Genomic DNA, 17,267 nt, shown 5'->3' on the forward strand with positions numbered 1-17,267 from the left:
ATGGCCTTCTTGAAGGTCTGGACAAACCTTTCAGCCAATCCATTGGCGGCGGGATGGTATGGGGCGGACGTGTAGTGCTTAACCCCATTGTTTTTTTTAAGAACTTCCTGAATTCTTCGAATACAAATTGCGGTCCATTATCAGAACAGATCTGTTCAGGCAGCCCATTCCTGGTGAATATGGTCCTTAATACTGTGATGGTTTTTTCCGTGGTGGTGGAGGACATCTTTATTACCTCCGGCCACTTGGAGTGTGCATCCACCGCGATTAAGAACATGGAGTCCATAAATGGACCAGCAAAGTCGATATGTACCCTTTGCCATGGAGATGAGGGCCACTCCCATGGATGTAGAGGGGCTTGTGGTGGGGCGTTTTGGACCTTCTGGCATCCTAGACAGCTCTTGGTCATTTCTTCGATGTCTCCATCGATACCTGGCCACCACACAAACGCTCTGGCTAGGTTCTTAATTTTCATTCCACCCAGATGCCCCTCGTGAAGCTCCTTTAGCACTTTATACTGGAGTTTGGGTGGAATCACCACATCAAGGTTCCTCGGCACACTGACAGCTGTTCTCTTCTTTGCGAGAATGCTGGCAACAATGGTTCGCCATGTGCTGGCCATCCCTTCACCGTTAAATCGTAGACTCGTGAGAGAGTCAGGTCATTTCGCGTTTCCTTTTCAAATGGTAGAATTTGTCAACGGTAGACATTCCACTATGGTCGAGTGGAACATCTCCACTGGGTCCACTGTAGGCGCCTCTTCCACCGTTGGCAACGGTAGGCGCGATAACCCATCAGCATTCCCATGCTGTTTTGTTCCTTTGTATTCTATGTCATATTGGTGTGCCCCTAGGAAAAGGGACCACCTCTGTAGCCTTTGCGCTGTCATAATGGGAACGCCCTTTTTAGGGTTGAATATGGAGACGAGGGGTTGATGGTCAGTCAACAAGTTAAATTTTTGTCTGTGTAGGTAATGGTTGAATTTCTTCACCCCCCACACCAGGCGGAGTGCCTCCCTGTCGATCTGGGCATAGTTACGCTCAGCTGAGTTCAATGAGCGTGACGCAAAAGCTATCGGCCGCTCCGAGCCATCAGGGAATCTATGCCTAATACCGCTCCCACGCCGTAAGGGGATATATCGCACGCCAGTCTGATTGGCAGTGATGGGTTGTAATGAGCCAACACTTCCCTGGACGTGATCAAGCCTTTGCATTTATGGAAAGCACGTTTACAGTCTTCACTCCAATTCCAAACTACTCCAGTTTGTAGCAGTGCGTTAAGCGGGTGCAGAACCGTCGACAAGTTTGGTAAAAATTTATGATAGTAATTTACTGATCCCAGGAACGACCTTAATTGTGAGACATTTTCAGGCGCTGGGGCCTTTACGACCGCTTCAATTTTTTCAGGTGACTTATGCAACCCTTCTTCGTTAATGACATGGCCACAATATGATATTTGTTTCTGGAAAAATTCGCACTTGGGGCGATTTGCTCGTAGGCCCCGTTCTCTCAGCCTCGTGAGCACCTGCTCCAAGTTGGCAAGGTGCTCGTTGTTGTTTTCTCCTGTTACAAGGATGTCGTCTAGGTAGCATTGAGTCCCCGGAATCCCTTGCAGGACTTGCTCCATAGCTCTTTGCCAGATGGCCGGAGCTGATGCCACTCCGAAAACCAGTCAATTGTACTGGTACAGGCCTTTGTGTGTGTTTATCGTGAGATACTTTTTAGAGGCCTCCTCAACCTCCATCTGTAGATATGCCTGTGCTAAGTCAATTTTGGTGAAACGTTTCCCTCCGGATAGTGAGGCGAAAATATCTTCCATCCTCGGAAGAGGATACTGTACCGTGTGAAGAACCGGGTTTACAGTCACCTTGAAGTCCCCACAGATGCAAACTTTTCTCTGTTCTTCAGATTTATCATTATTCAACGTTTTCTTCATGACCGGGACGATGGGTGTTGCCCACTCGCTCCAATCTACCTTGGATAACACGCCTGCTTTTTCCAAATTCTCCAGCTCTGCCTCGACGGCTGGACGAATTGCGTATGGCACCGGCCTTGCCTTAAAAAACTTGGGAATTGCCGCATCTTCCACTTTTATTGAGGCGGTGGCATCTTTCAGGGTTCCTAGTTCCTGTTGAAACACTTCTTTGGCGTTAGCCAAGATTTCTTTCAATCGTCCAGGTATGACGTCATCATCGTTTTTTTTCTTACTGGTCACCGTCAGTGCCTGAATGGAGTGCCAGTCTAAACGTATCTTTCTGATCCATTCACGTCCCAACAACGGTGGACCACCATCTTGCAGAATGTATAAATACAACTTCTGTATTTCCTTGCCGTTGTATACAACAGGCACCCTTATTTTCCCTCTGGGGTATACTTTCTGCCCCGTATATGTCTTCAAGATAATGGATGTGTCTTTCAAAGGTATATGCGGAAATAGCCGCTCGTAATCCCGTCGACTCATGACGGTCAGAGCTGATCCTGTATCTAGCTCCATTTTGACTGGGGACCCCGCTATCGTGAGGGTAACCCAAATGGTCTGGTAATCTTCTTTGGCAATTACATTATGTAATTTGAGACAGCTTAGTCTCTTGTTTCCGGAGTCGCTATCGCTCTTCTGGTCTTCGGAGCTACTGTCCGTCATCATTTGTACCTTTCTGTACTTTTCCTTATTGACCTTTTTACTGTCAGCGGATTTCTTTCCAGATCTGCATACACGTGCAATGTGTCCCATCTTTCCGCATTGCCTGCATGCTTTGTCCTTGAACCAGCAGTCCTTCTGGTCATGGGTGGATCTGCCGCAGCGATAACATCTCTCGAAACCCCGTGTCATTTCATGGGTGCCGAAGTCCTGTGGCTTTTGCTGTATCTCTGCAGCTCCTCTTGCTGCTGCTTCGTATGATACAGCCACACTGAAAGCCTTGTCCAGTGTCAAATCTTTCTCGGAAAGTAGTCTTTTGTGTTCCTTCGCTTAGGAGACCGCAGACGAATTTGTCTCGTAGAGAATCTGCCAGTCCTGCCCCGAATTGGCAGTGCTTTGACAGCTTTCGTAATTCGGTGAGGTAATCAGCATTACTTTCATTCTTGTGCTGATTCCTCCTGAAGAATTTGAATCGTTCCGCTATCAGCAGCGGTGTTGGGTTTAAGAGCTCCTGTAAGGTATCAACAATCTCCTTAAAATTCTTGTCCATCGGTTTGGCTGGAGTGATCAAGTTTCGTAACAGCCCGTATGTCCTTGCGCCCATCAGATTTAGAAGTACCGATGCCTTTTTATCATCCGCTACTTCATTCGCCTTGCAATATACCTCCACTCTTTCCACATATGTGGTCCAATCTTCTATATCACTATCGAAAGCAGTAATATTGCCAGTCTTCGGCATCTTGAAAATCTAAAATGGCGCTTCCCGCGCTTTTCCTCCGTCCCCGATGGATCAAAATGGCGCCTCCCGCGCTTTTCTTTCTTCCCTGCCGAGTTGAGATGGCGCCTCCCGCGCTTTCCCGCCGCTGCCAACGCTGTTCTCCGCGGTTCCCGTTGCGACCTGCAGTTTTTCGCGGTATTTCTATTTTTTTTTTTTTAAATATCGCTTCAATAGTTTCTCCGTTACTTGGAGAACCGTTCCCGTCGTGGAGCGGACCCTCTGGGACTTTCCCCTCCCTCTGCTCGGTCCGAACGCCGACCTGCTTTGCAGCACCGGACGCGCCCCGAGTACTCCACCCTCTCTCTCTCTCTTTGCTTCTGCTTCCCGACTCGCTGCCCGGCCCTGTTGCAGAGCCACCCGATCGAGCTCTAGCCCGCCGCAGCCCAGGAAGGATCAGTGCACTACCTGCCACCAGCCCGTTTAGCTGGGGAAGCCACAGACTGGAGACCAAGCCTGGCCCTCGTTTGAGTTTCTTCGAGTTATTTATTATTTTTTTATTTTATTTTTTATTTTTTATTTTTTTAATGTCTTGCTTCTGGCTTCGACCTTCGTCTGAGGAATCGATCTCCTTGAGGTGCTGCCGAATTGCAGGCAAGTTCGTTTCTAACTCATCGCCACTGTTAGATCCGTGTGTTAATGGAGACACGGAATGCAGGAGTTGATTTAACAAGTGTTTACTGAACAAAGTCTGGAGGTGAACTAACTACACAAGACGCTACACAGGCTTATATACCCGAGTGGTCACTACCGGTACTACAGTATACAGGGGCTTCAAAAACATAGTTCCTCTTAAAGGTACATACACTACAAGCGTGACTTGGTGTGGGATAGGATACTCGTCAGCCTCCCATCATCCGCCCTCCATAAACTTCAAGTAATCTAAAGCTCTGCTGCCCAGATCCTATCCCATACGAAGTCTCGCTTACCCAGTCCTCGCTGACCTACCTTGGCTCTCAGACTGCCACCACCATCACCCCACCCCACGACAAACACCTCAAAATTTAAAATTTTCAACCTCAGATTTGAACCATTTCATTACCTCACCCCACCTAGCTCTGTAACCTCCTCATTCATTCACCCCGCCCCCTCCTCAAGCACTCTGTTCCTCTGACTTTGGCCTCTTGCGCACCTCCACTCCCCTTCAGCCCACTATTAACTAGCCGTGCCTTCAGCCACCCATACCCCCCCACTCTGGAATTCCCTGCCTAAACCACTCTCTACCTCCCTCTCCTCCATTAAGATCCTCCTTAAAACCCACCACTTTGAAAAAGTTTCTGATGATTCTCCAAATATCTCTTCAGCTTAGCCTTCATTTTTTGATTACACTTCTGTGAAGCACGACATTAAAAGGCACAATATAAATGTATTATTGTTGCACTGTTCTCTCAGCAGGAAGAACAAAGATAGGAAATAGCTTTGTACAGAAAATGAGGAATTCCAGGTTTCCCAATGGCTCATTGGCTTTATCCATCAAGTAAATGTACCAGAGACCAGCGATGTCCCATATTGGATTTCCAGGTCATGATGTACTAGCCAATCTCAGCTGGGAAGGCAATAGGGGCACTACAGTACGCCTCAGCATTTCTGGGTTAACGATGGGAAAATCATTTATCACTTGTGTCAGCTTTAGAAATTGTACACAAGTAACATTTGGGTTAATCCCCATATAGAAAGTAATGGTCTATAAAAAGGCAGCACACTGGGACACCAATATGAAGTGCCACAACAATGTGTGACATGGTTTTGACTTTCAGCCATGTTGCTTGGATCTTGATCCAAGAAATGGAGCTCAGGCACCTCATCTCAGTGGAAGGAAATGTGATCAGGAAAGCCACCCCACGTCTTATGTGGATGCCCGACAAGAACTGGGTTCAGGTGTGATACACACAATGGTCAAACACAGCCTGTCCAAATTAACTGCAAGTCTCACTTGTGAGTAACAGCCACTTAGTAGAGATACAGGAGAGCAACCAGCCCCTGTAAACTATATCAGCATGGAGTTAATGTATTCAGGAGAAGGACTGAAAAGGTTGGGAGAAAACTGGTATGAAACAGAAGAAGAAAAATAACTTGCATTTATATAGTGCTTTTCCCAACCTCAGGACATCCCAAAGCGCTTTACAGCTAATTACAGGAAACTTTCGTTTATCCGGCACGGACGGGACCGACGTGGTGCCGGTTCATCAACAATTCTGGATAACCAAACGCTATAGTAAAAATAGGGAGAGCTGACAGCTCCGTATAAAGCAACAAACCCTGTTGCTTAGCAACAACTGTAGAACAATGAACACAAGTTCCAAGCGTCTCTGTAGCTTAGCAACAGCTGCAGCCACACCCTTGCACAGCACAGATGGAAGGCGGCAAATAAATATGAAGTAAAACCTACTCCTGAATTTTGCCGGTTAACCGACATTTCCGGTTATTTAGGTGCCGGTAAATCGAAAGTTTCCTGTAAGTATTTTTGAAGTGTAGTCACTGTCATAATCTAGGAAACGCGGCACCAAAATTGCACACAGCAAGGTCCCACAAACAGCAATGAAATGCTGACTAGTTAATCTGTTTTAGTAATGTTGGTTGAGGGATAAATATTGGCCAGAACACCGGCGAGAACTCCCCAGCTCTTCTTCCGAAATAGTGCCGTGGGATCGTTTACATCCACCCGAGGGGGCAGACAGAGCCTCAGCTTAACCGAAAGACGGTAGGTACCTCCGACAGTGCAGCACTCCCTCAGTACTGCACTGCTGTTAGCCTAGATGTATTCAAGTCTCCGGGAGTGGGACTTGAACCCACAACCTTCTGACTCAGAGGCGAGTGTGCTACCAACAGAGCCAAGGCTGACACACAAATGAATCAACTGCCTGGAATGTTCTAGATGTTGCTGCCTTTCCCGACAAGTCATTCAAGGTGGGGTGGGGGTGAAAGGAAACAAAGTTATCTAAAACGTCACAATATTAACTAAAAAGGCCGTGCAGCCCATTAGAGCACATCTCAAGAACTCGAACTTGTATTTTGAACATCCCTGAAGTATTTACTTTCACTACGCTGGCAAGCAAAATAATCCAAACATTTTTCACCGTGAGAAATATATACTAATATTTGATTTAAAATGTAATTTTCACTCATTTAAAATACAAAATACCCAGGAGTAACCGCCTCCTGCCTCATGCTTTTGTTACCTTCAGGCTCATTTATTCCAATGTTTCCCTTGACAGCCTCATCTTACACCCTCCATGAACTTGAGCTCATCCAAAACTCTGCTTCGCCCCGTATTCTAACCCGCAGCAAGTCCTGCTCACTCCCGCTGATCTAAATTGGTTCGCGGTCCGCCAGTGCTTTCGATTTTAAACCACTCATCCTCGTGTTAAATTCCCTCCTTGGCCTCACCCTTCCCCATCTTTGTAACCGGCTCAAGACCTACAACCCTGCATCACTCCGACTCTGGGCTTTTGTTCACCCCAACACAGCGTTCCCATTAAGCTGCGCGGCCGCACAGCTGTCTCGAGGTCCCGTGCAGCCGCTCAACCGGCTTCATGATGCAAGACACAGCGCGCGCGCGCGGGCGGAAGCTTGAATGGGCCGTGAAGCCCATTAAAAGGGGCCACACGGCCCAAAAATAAATTGGGGGGGGGGGGGAACGTTGCCCCTTCGCCCCACCACTGGCAGCCATGCCTTCAGCTGTTTAGGCCCCAAGCTCTGGAATTCCCTCCCTAAACATCTTTCTCCACCTCTCTCCTACTTTAAAGACCCTCCTGAAAACTTACCTCTTTATCCAAGCCTTTAGTCACCCCTCCTAATATCTTCTTCGATGGCTCGGTGTCAGTTTCTGTCTTATTGCACTGCTGTAAGGCGGCTTGGGACATCTTTCTACATTAAGAGGCGCTATATAACTGCAAGTTGTTGTTGAGTGATTAGAAACAGAACACAGCCTGCACTGTATTACAAGACAGTAACTAACGGAGGCTGAAGTGATGAGAGTTCCTGAAAGCAAAAGGCGAGTGGTTAAAACCCCAGTGGGGTTCCGCAGGGCTCAGTACTGGGTCCTTTGCTTTGCGTGGTATACATCAATGATTTGGACTCGAATGTAGGAAGTACGATTAAGAAGTTTGCAGATGATACAAAAATTGGCCGTGTGGTTGATAGTGAGGAAGAAAGCTGCAGACTGCAGGAAGATATCAATGGGCTGGTCAGGTGGGCAGAACAGTGGCAAATGGAATTCAATCTGGAGAAGTGTGAGGTAATATATTTGTGGAGGGCTAACAAGGCAAGGAAATACACTATAAATGGTAGGACACAGAAGTGCAGAAGATCAGAGGGACCTTGGAGTGCATGTCCACAGAACCCTGAAGGTAGATAAGGTGGTTAAGAAGGCATACGGGATACTTGTCTTTATTAGCCAAGGCATAGAAATAAGAGCAGGGAGGTTATGCTTGAACTGTATCAAACACTAGTTAGGCCGCAGCTAGAATACTGCGTGCAGTTCTGGTCACCACATTACAGGAAGGATGTGATTGCACTAGAGGGGGTGCAGAGGAGATTTAGAGTCATAGGCCTAGAAATTCACTATGGCCCCGCCAGCTGGCTAGCGCCCAAAAGTTAGCGCTGGGCGGGGAGCCATTTGCGATCGTCAGATATTCAGTTTTTGCGCCCCAATTCGGAACCGGGCGCTATTCCAGGGTGTGCCCGCCTCCGCTTGGGGCGCTGAAACTGAATTTCAGCACTCTTGGCGCCGTTGCGCCAGCCGCTGCGGAGCGGCAGGCTGCGGTACTGCAGGCCTCCTCCTTCTCTTAAGGGGGAGCTGCCTGCAACGGGGAGATCGCCGCTGGATAGTGCCGGCAAATGAGCCCGGCACCACGGAGAAGTGCCGGGTTCGCGGAAAGCAGCCGGCAATGCCGCGGGGGGGGGGCGGGGGGGGGGGGGGGTGGTGTGGAGGAGGCCGGGGAAGGAGGTGCGGGCAGGTGGCCGCCGAAAAAGCGGCCGGCCGCACCTCCACCTTAAAGCGCCCCACTAAGGCTACAGTACGGCCCCGTTTTCTGGTCGCTGTTTGCGGCCGCAACTAAATATGGGGATCGGGCCGGTTTCGGGGCGGAACCGGGGCACTGCGCACACCGATGACGTCATCGGTGCCGGTGCAGCGCTAACGGCTACCGCCAATACCGCTGCGCTGAATATCAGCGCAAACTCCTTTTTGGCGCAGAAGCCCTCTTTAGGCGGTAACTGGCCGCAAAGCTGGCAGTGCCTTAATGAATTTCTAGGCCATAGAGTTATACAGCACAGAAAGAGGCCCTTCGGCCCATCGTGTCCACGCCGGCCATCAAGCCCTGTCTATTCTAATCCCATTTTCCAGCACTTGGTCCGTAGCCTTGTATGCTATAGCGTTTCAAGTGCTCATCTAAATGCTTCTTGAATGTTGTGAGGGTTCCTGCCTCTACCACCCTTTCAGACAATGAGTTCCAGATTCCAACCACCCTCTGGGTGAAAAAGTGTTTCCTCAAACCCCCTCTAAACCTCCTGCCCCTTACCTTGAAACTATGCCCCCTGGTTATTGACCACTCTACTATGGGGAAAAGTTCCTTTCTATCTACCCTACCTATGCCCCTCATAATTTTGTACACCTCAATCAGGTCCCCCCTCAGCCTTCTCTGCTCCAAGGAAAACAACCCCAGCCTGTCCAGATAGATAGCAAAATACTGCAGATGCTGGAAATCCAAAATAACAACAGAAGATGCTGGAAAAACTCAGCAGGCCAGGCAACATCCGTGGAGAGAAAATAGAGTTGATGTTTTGGGTCGAAACCCTTTTTCAAAACTGGAAAGGAAATGAAATAGATCGAAGGCAGGGCTGCGATAGAACAAAAGAAGTAAAGAGACATTAAGAGGTATTCAAAACCAGACGAGATGTAATAGGACAGTGGAGACAAAAGACGGCTCAGATTAGGTGTGAAGTGTACTGGCAGGATGAGAGACAGCTGCCGTGTGGGAGAGAGAAAAAAAAGGGGGGGGGGGGGGGGGAGGGAAAACAAAGGGGTGGAAAAAATATTAGTAAAAATGTAACAGGGGCCGAGGTTATGATCTGAAATTGTTGAACTCGATATTGAGTCCGGGAGGCTGTAAAGTGCCTAATCGGAAGATGAGGTGCTGTTCCTCGAGTTTACGTTGAGCTTCCATGGAACAATGCAAGAGGCCAAGGATGGTGAGGTCCGAGTGGGAATGGAGTGGTGAATTAAAATGACAGGCGACCGGAAGCTCGAGGTTATCCGGTCGCCTGTCATTTTAATTCACCGCCAATTGCGTTCTATGGCAGTGAGGTGTGGGGACCGCTAACACAACAAGAATTTGCAAAATGGGACAAACACCCAATTGAGATCCTACATGCAGAATTCTGTAAAAGTATCCTCCGGACTCAAAGGAAAACAGTAAACAATGCATGCAGGGCGGAACTAGGCCAATATCCATTAATAATCACTATCCAAAAAAGAGCCACCAAATTTTGGAATCACCTACAAATGAGCAACCCCCAATGCTATCACTACGACGCCCTGAAATGCCAAGAGCTGACCATAAAGAAGAATACCCTCAGTCAACTAGTCCTGGGACTCAGTGAAGTAACTACTAACAATACCCAGCCCCAGGACAGTGACAGGGTAACACAAAGAATTCGACCCAACACAATCGTCGCTAAGCAAAAGGAAAAATATCTGACATATTGGGCAGAAACAACAAAAACCCAAAGCAAACTCAATTGCTACTTGGCCCTAAACAGACAATACAACATAGCTGATTACCTGACCATGGTAAAGGATAACAAACTGAGAAGAACCTTGACAAGGTACAGACTTAGCGAACATAGCCGAGCGATCGAAAAAGGCAGACACAGGCAGACCAGGCTGCCAAGAGAAGACAGGATATGCTCTCACTGCAGTCAGGGAGTAGTGGAGACAGAGATGCACTTCCTCACAGCCTGTGGAAAATATCAGGGCATCAGGGAGAATTTCTACCAAAAATTCTCACAAATATGCCCTGAATTCAGAAATCTGAATGACAACCAAAAACTCCCATTCCTACTGGGGGAGGAGAGAAGCTGTGTAACACTGGCGGCACACTATGTTACAGCTTGCCATGAACAGAGGGACAACCAGTAAACTAAGAAAAGAGTATATATAAACAATGCGAATGTATATTTATACACTCAGGGATATACCTGTTTATACACTGTATGAATAGAACTGCGTTTAGGTGTTCAACCATAAATGTATTTTGATGCTTTGGCAACATAAGATGTACCTTATCATGCCAATAAAGCGATTTGAATTTGAATATTTTTTCCACCCCTTTGTTTTGGGTCTTCCCTCCCCCCCCCCTTTTTTTCTCTCTCCCACATGGCAGCTGTCTCTCATCCTGCCAGTACACTGCACACCTAATCTGAGCCTTCTTTTGTCTCCACTGTCCTATTACCATCTCGTCTGGTTTTGAATACCTCTTAATGGCTCTTTACTTCTTTTGTTCTATCGCAGCCCTGCCTTCGATCTATTTCATTTCCTTCCCAGTTTTGAAAAAGGGTTCACCTGAAACGTCGACTCTATTTTCTCTCCACGGATGTTGCCTGGCCTGCTGAGTTTTTCCAGCATTTTCTGTTGTTATTTCGGATTTCCAGCATCTGCAGTATTTTGCTATCGTGCCACTTTGGCCAGATCCTGCCTTATCATATTAAAAATCGGCCTTCCCCCAATTTAGGACCTTTTTTATTTCCGGTCCATCTTTGTCCTTTTCCACAACTACCTTAAATCTCACCAAATTATGGTCACCGTCACCAAAATGCTCTCCTACTGGCACTTCTACCACTTGCCCAGCTACATTCCCTAGAATTAGGTCCAGTACCACCCCCTCTCTTGTAGGACTTTCTACATGCTGGCTCAAAAAGCTCTCCTGGATGCATTTTAAGAATTCCGCACCCTCGAAGCCTTTCACACTCTGACTATCCCAGTTAATATTGGGAAAGTTGAAATCCCCTACTATTATTATCCCATCATTTACAAGGATGTTGCCTGGGCTGGGGAATTTTAGCTATGAGGAAAGATTGGATAGGCTGGGGTTGTTTTCTTTGGAACAGAGGAGGCTGAGGGGAGATTTAATTGAGGTGTATAAAATTATGAGGGGCCTAGATAGAGTGGATAGGAAGGACCCATTTCCCTTTGCAGAAGGGTCAATAACCAGGGGGCATTTTTTTCACCCAGAGGGTGGGGGTCTGGAACTCACTGCCTGAAAGGGTGGTAGAGGCAGAAACCCTCATCACATTTAAAAATTACTTGGATATGCACCTGAAGTGCCGTAACCTACAAGGAGTCCAAAGATGTGCGGGTTAGGTTGATTGGCTATGATAAATTGACCCTGAGTGTTAGGGGGATTAAATACGTGGGGTTGCGGGGATCGGGTGGGATATGTGTCGGTGCAGGCTCGATGGGCTGAGGTGGCCTCTATCTGCACTGTGGGGTTTCTGTGATTCTGTGATATGGACCAAGTGCTGGAAAGTGGGATTAGGCTGAATAGCTGTGTCGGCTGGCACCGACAAGATGGGCCGAATAGCCTCCTTCTGTTGTGTAAATTTCTATGATTCTATGACTATTTCAACCCAAGATACACCCTTTGACTTGTGACATGCACAAGAGTGTTATTTTGCATAAAAATCGTAACAGAAGCATTTCATACTATTGTGTATTTTCTTTTAATTGTAAAAGCTAGCTGGCAAAATTTGACAAGTAGCAATGGCAGCTCACATTACCTCACAAGTAACACGAACGACAACTTATATATTTATATAATGCCTTTAATGTAATAAAACGTCCCAAGGCGCTTAGGGTTTTTCTTAATCTCAGGAAAGTTATATCATACGTTTCAGGCCAATGATCTCATTTTAGAGTTCAGATGACAACCAAACAATAATTTGCAGTTATATGAAATCAGAGAACACCTCAACGTACTTTACAAAAGGGAAAGAGGAAGAGACCGAGCAGGAGAATTGAAAAGTTGGGAAGGGTGCAAAGAATGCACTATTTTTAAAAGGCTTTTTAAAGGAAGGAAGGGAGTGGTTGGAGGGTGGGGAGAGTTTGACCGAGCAGGGAGCATAGTGACTAAGAGGCAGAGGCAGCAGGGAACAATCAGGGTGTGCAAACCAAAACGTACATATAAATGATCTCACCACAAACACTCAGTTAAATTACAGACTTACAATCGCTGCAGGGGATACATCGTTCGGTGAATACAAGAGACATATAAATACCAGTTATATGCTTAAAGCACAAATTTTTAAATAAGAATCATAGTTAACAACAGTAATTGGAGAAAGAGGATTTTTTTTTAATTTTTTTTAAAACAGCCATTTATCTTGCAAATACTCATCTCTGGATAATCTTGTAGCCATAAAGCTTCCCCCATCACTTGTGTACTGATCAATTCTTCACACGTAAAGACATTACCTTATAATAATTTTTTTTTAATGGGTAGAAAAGCCTGTGATCTCCTCCCCCAGGTATTAGTAATGAGGGGCTGAGAGCAGACAGACACACACACACCTGCTCTCTCCTGCAACGGATAGCTTTCCTGTTACTGAAGAAAGGCACCAAAGACACTGCCCTGCCCCCCACCCCAGCTACTGTAATGTGAGGAGCTGAGATCAGATAGACAGACCTGCTCTTCCCCTTCCTGTGACTGGGGAAAGGCACCAGACACACAGACCTGCTCTTCCCCTTCTTGTTAAGAACAGGAGGAGGCCATCGAGTCCCTCGAGCCAACCTAACTCCACATACCCACCTTTGGCCCATATGCCTTAGGTTAACAAAAATCTATCAATCTCAGATTTTAAAATTAACAACTGATCTAGCATCAATTGCCATTTGCGGAAGAGAGTTGCAAACTTCTACCACCCTTTGTGTGTAGAAGCATTTCCTAACTTGACTCTGGAAAGGTCTGGCTCTAATTTGTAGACTATGCCCCCTCATCCTAGACTCCCCAACCAGTAGAAACAGTTTCTCTCTATCTATCCTATCAGTTCCCCTTAATATCTTGAAAACTTCAATCAAATCATCCTTAACCGTCACAATTCCAGCAAATACAACCCTACTTTGTGTAATCTCTCCTCGTAATTTAATCCTTGATGTCTGGGTATCATTCTGGTAAACCTCCAAGGCCAATATATCCTTCCTAAGGTGTGGTGCCCAGAACTGCTCACAGTGCTCCAGGTGTGGTCTAACCAGGGTTTAGTATAGCTGTGACTGGGGAAAGGGCAGCAGACCCACACAGACCTGCTCTCTCCCTGTGACTGGGGAAAGGGCAGCAGACCCACACAGACCTGCTCGCTCCCTGTAGACTGGGGAAAGGGCAGCAGACCCACACAGACCTGCTCTCTCCCTGTGACTGGGGAAAGGGCAGCAGACCCACACAGACTTGCTCTCTACCTGTGACTGGGGAAAGGGCAGCAGACCCACACAGACCTGCTCTCTCCCTGTGACTGGGGAAAGGGCAGCAGACCCACACAGACTTGCTCTCTCCCTGTGACTGGGGAAAGGGCAGCAGACCCACACAGACCTGCTCTCTCCCTGTGACTGGGGAAAGGGCAGCAGACCCACACAGACCTGATCTCCCTGTGACTGGGGAAAGGCAGCAGACCCACACAGACCTGATCTCCCTGTGACTGGGGAAAGGGCAGCAGACCCACACAGACCTGATCTCTCCCTGTGACTGGGGAAAGGGCAGCAGACCCACACAGACCTGCTCTCTCCCTGTGACTGGGGAAAGGGCAGCAGACCCACACAGGCCTGATCTCTCCCTGTGACTGGGGAAAGGGCAGCAGACCCACACAGACCTGCTCTCTCCCTGTGACTGGGGAAAGGGCAGCAGACCCACACAGACCTGCTCGCTCCCTGTGACTGGGGAAAGGCAGCAGACCTACACAGACCTGATGTCTCTGTCTCTCTCTCCCCCCCCCCTCAGATGAGCTAAAATCCCTCGCTTACCTTTGGATGAAAGTTCTCCATTAATCTTCACCGTTACACCTCACAGCTCTTGTTCAGGCAGCTACAACTTGGGGAAAGAAGTCTCCATCTTCCAACCCCCACGGTCCACGTAGCCCAGCTCTTCCCCCCCCCGAGCCGATGATGAAGGGAAAAACTCCACCACAGACACCGCCTCCACTTTCCTGTCTCTCTCTGACGTCTCCTGGTCCCCCCCCTAAAACCAGCGCGCCGCTTTGTTCACCGCCTCCCGGCCGCGCTGATTGGTCGGCGTCGACCAGCGGCCCCTGAAAAGCCCGCGGCTGATTGGCCGCACCTGACTGTCGCTCAGGCCGCCCGCCCGCGCTGTCGCTCCTGCGCACGCGCGACGCCGGTTGGAGGTCGCCGCGCGCATGCGCGCCACGCCGGCCGGCCGCCCGGGGGCCGCGACTTTGATTGACAGCTGGTGCAGACGTGGCGTTCAGGGTCTCTGAGGGGGTTTGGAACGGGAAACAGGCTGCAAGGAGATCAACAGCGGGCGGGAGGCAAATCACAGAAGAGGATTAGGAATATGTCGTTTGCAATAAAAGAGGGCGAATAAAAATACCCAAACAGCTGACTGTTTTATTTCCAGTGAAAAATAATTTCCCAGTATTTATTGCATCGCCTTATCCCCCAAGAGGAAAGTTTGGAAACAATTGCGCTGGTTTACAAATGTTACCTGGTTGTAACTAACATACCTCGTTAAAATACAAATGCCAGTTTTTGCAATGAGAACAAATAACTTGCATTGAAATAGCGCCTTTCACGATGTCCCAAAGCGCTGTACAGCCAAGTACTTTTGAAGTGTAGTCGCTGTTGAAGTGAAGTTACTATTTTGTTGATGGCTGGCTACATCCAGCTTTTTTTTAAAAAATGATTGCATGGAAATAAGAAAAAAGAAAGACTTGCACATATATAACACCTATCACATCCCAAAACGCTTTACAGCCAAGGAAGTACTTTTTGAAGTGGAGTCACTGTTGTAATGTAGGAAACAGGGTAGCCAATTTGTTCACAGCAAGCTCCCACAAACAGCAATGTGATAATAACCAGATAATCTGGTTTAGTGATGTTGATTGAGGGATAAATATTGGCCAGGACACTGGGGAGAACTCGTCCTGCTCTTCTTCGAAATAGTGTCATGGGATCTTTTACGTCCACCTGAGAGAGCAGACGGGGCCTCGGTTTAACGTCTCCTCCGAAAGACGGCACCCCTGACAGTGCGGCGCTCCCTCAGTGTTAGGGACATTAATCTCCTGGACACTGCTACGGGCAACCCAGGTGAAAAATAAAACATAGGGGCATTAGAAAGAAAAAGTGTATTACCTGTAGTTTTAAAATTATTGGAGATGGGAAAGGAGGCTGTTTGACTGGGTGGGGCAGTTGGAGGTGGGAGGTCATGGGATGAAACGTTCAGGAATACATCCAACTGGAGTTGGCAGCTCTATGTATAACTGTGCTGCAGTATGAATTAGCCGCCTTCGAACAGGAAGGAATAAGTGGGGAAAAAATTGAATTTATATCTCTTAAAAAAAACTGCCACTTGCAAAGTGAGTTTGAGATTAAAAGAACACTATATTTATCGTGTTCTTGATCAGTGAGATCTTGAAGCATTGTTATCATATGTCCACCAAAATGGAACTGACTATGAACTAACCCAAATCCTCTATGGCACAACAGAATTCAAACGATTCATAAAAAGTAAGACTTGCAGCAAATTGCACCTTAAAGTTGCCTCAAAGCACTTCACATGAGAACAAAGTTGCATTACAATGAATTAGTGATGAGGAAGGATACCAAAAACAATAGTATGACCAGTTAAATCTGTTTTTAGTTGAGGGAGAAGTGTTGACAAGGACATTGGAAGAACTCTCTATGGGATCTTTAATATTCACTTGAAAGGACCAGGCAGGCAACAGAGGCCTCGGTTTAACATTTCATTCAAAATGTGGCAGCATTTGCTCAGTATTACACTGGAATATCAGGCAGACCGTTCGCAGCCTTGGTGTTGTATTTGACCCCGAGATGAGCTTCCGGCCACATGTCCGCACCATCACCAAGACCTCCTACTTCCACCTCCATAACATCGCCCGTCTCCGCCCCTGCTTCAGTTCATCTGCTGCTGAAACCCTCATCCATGCCTTCGTTACCTCTAGACTTGACTGTTCCAATGCTCTCGTAGTTGGCCTCAATTCTTCCACCCTCCATAAACTTGAACTTATCCAAAACTCTGCTGCCCGTGTCCTAACTCGCACCAAGTCCCGTTCACCCATCAACCCCTGTGCTCGCTGACCTACATTGGCTCCCGGTCCAGCAACGCCTCGATTTTAAAATTCTCATCCTTGTTTTCAAATCCCTTCACGGCCTCGCCGCTCCCTATCTCTGTAAACTCCTCCAGCCCCACAACCCTCCAGTTGAGTTTCTGGTCATTGTTGACCCCCAGGATGTTGATGGTTTTTCATGTGTACTTGGTGTACGAGAGGTTGCAGTCCCGTTCCATTATTTAAGGAGACTGCGTCTCAGTTTTTGCTTAAATTTTAGCACCACGCTTCTGATCTTTGGCCACCCGATGCGGAGGGGAGCAGGCAGCTCAGAGGACCTTCTCGTGGGCCTGCTCCTCAGCCTGGCAAATACACGCCCAGGATAGGGACGGCCCACAGGGAGGGTGACGCTTTGGCTGCCTGCCTCTCTTCTGTGACCTTGTCCGTGACCGGGTGGCCCTGGAGAGGGAGCACACAGTGTCCACAGGTACGCTTGAAGGCTTCCGTGATTGTGAGCATCGCAAAGAGTAGATTGTCATAGGAACATAGGAACAGGAGGAAGCCATTC

General features: G+C 47.7%; 1 protein-coding gene across 2 annotated transcripts in view; it reads right to left on the bottom strand.

The window, feature by feature from the left end:
• Positions 1 to 14,646, bottom strand: part of slc68a1a (solute carrier family 68 member 1a) — a 60,473-nt gene extending 45,827 nt beyond the window's left edge. For both annotated transcript variants that reach the window (XR_015079179.1, XM_085994304.1), the window contains exon 1: positions 14,421 to 14,646. The gene's annotated coding sequence lies outside the window, so the exon portion shown is untranslated. The remainder of the gene's footprint in view (positions 1 to 14,420) is intronic.
• Between the last annotated feature and the right edge of the window lie 2,621 nt (positions 14,647 to 17,267).

Source organism: Somniosus microcephalus, chromosome 8 (assembly GCF_052327205.1).
Source record: "Somniosus microcephalus isolate GS21.2 chromosome 8, FLI_Smic_1.0, whole genome shotgun sequence".
Lineage (NCBI taxonomy): Eukaryota > Metazoa > Chordata > Chondrichthyes > Squaliformes > Somniosidae > Somniosus > Somniosus microcephalus.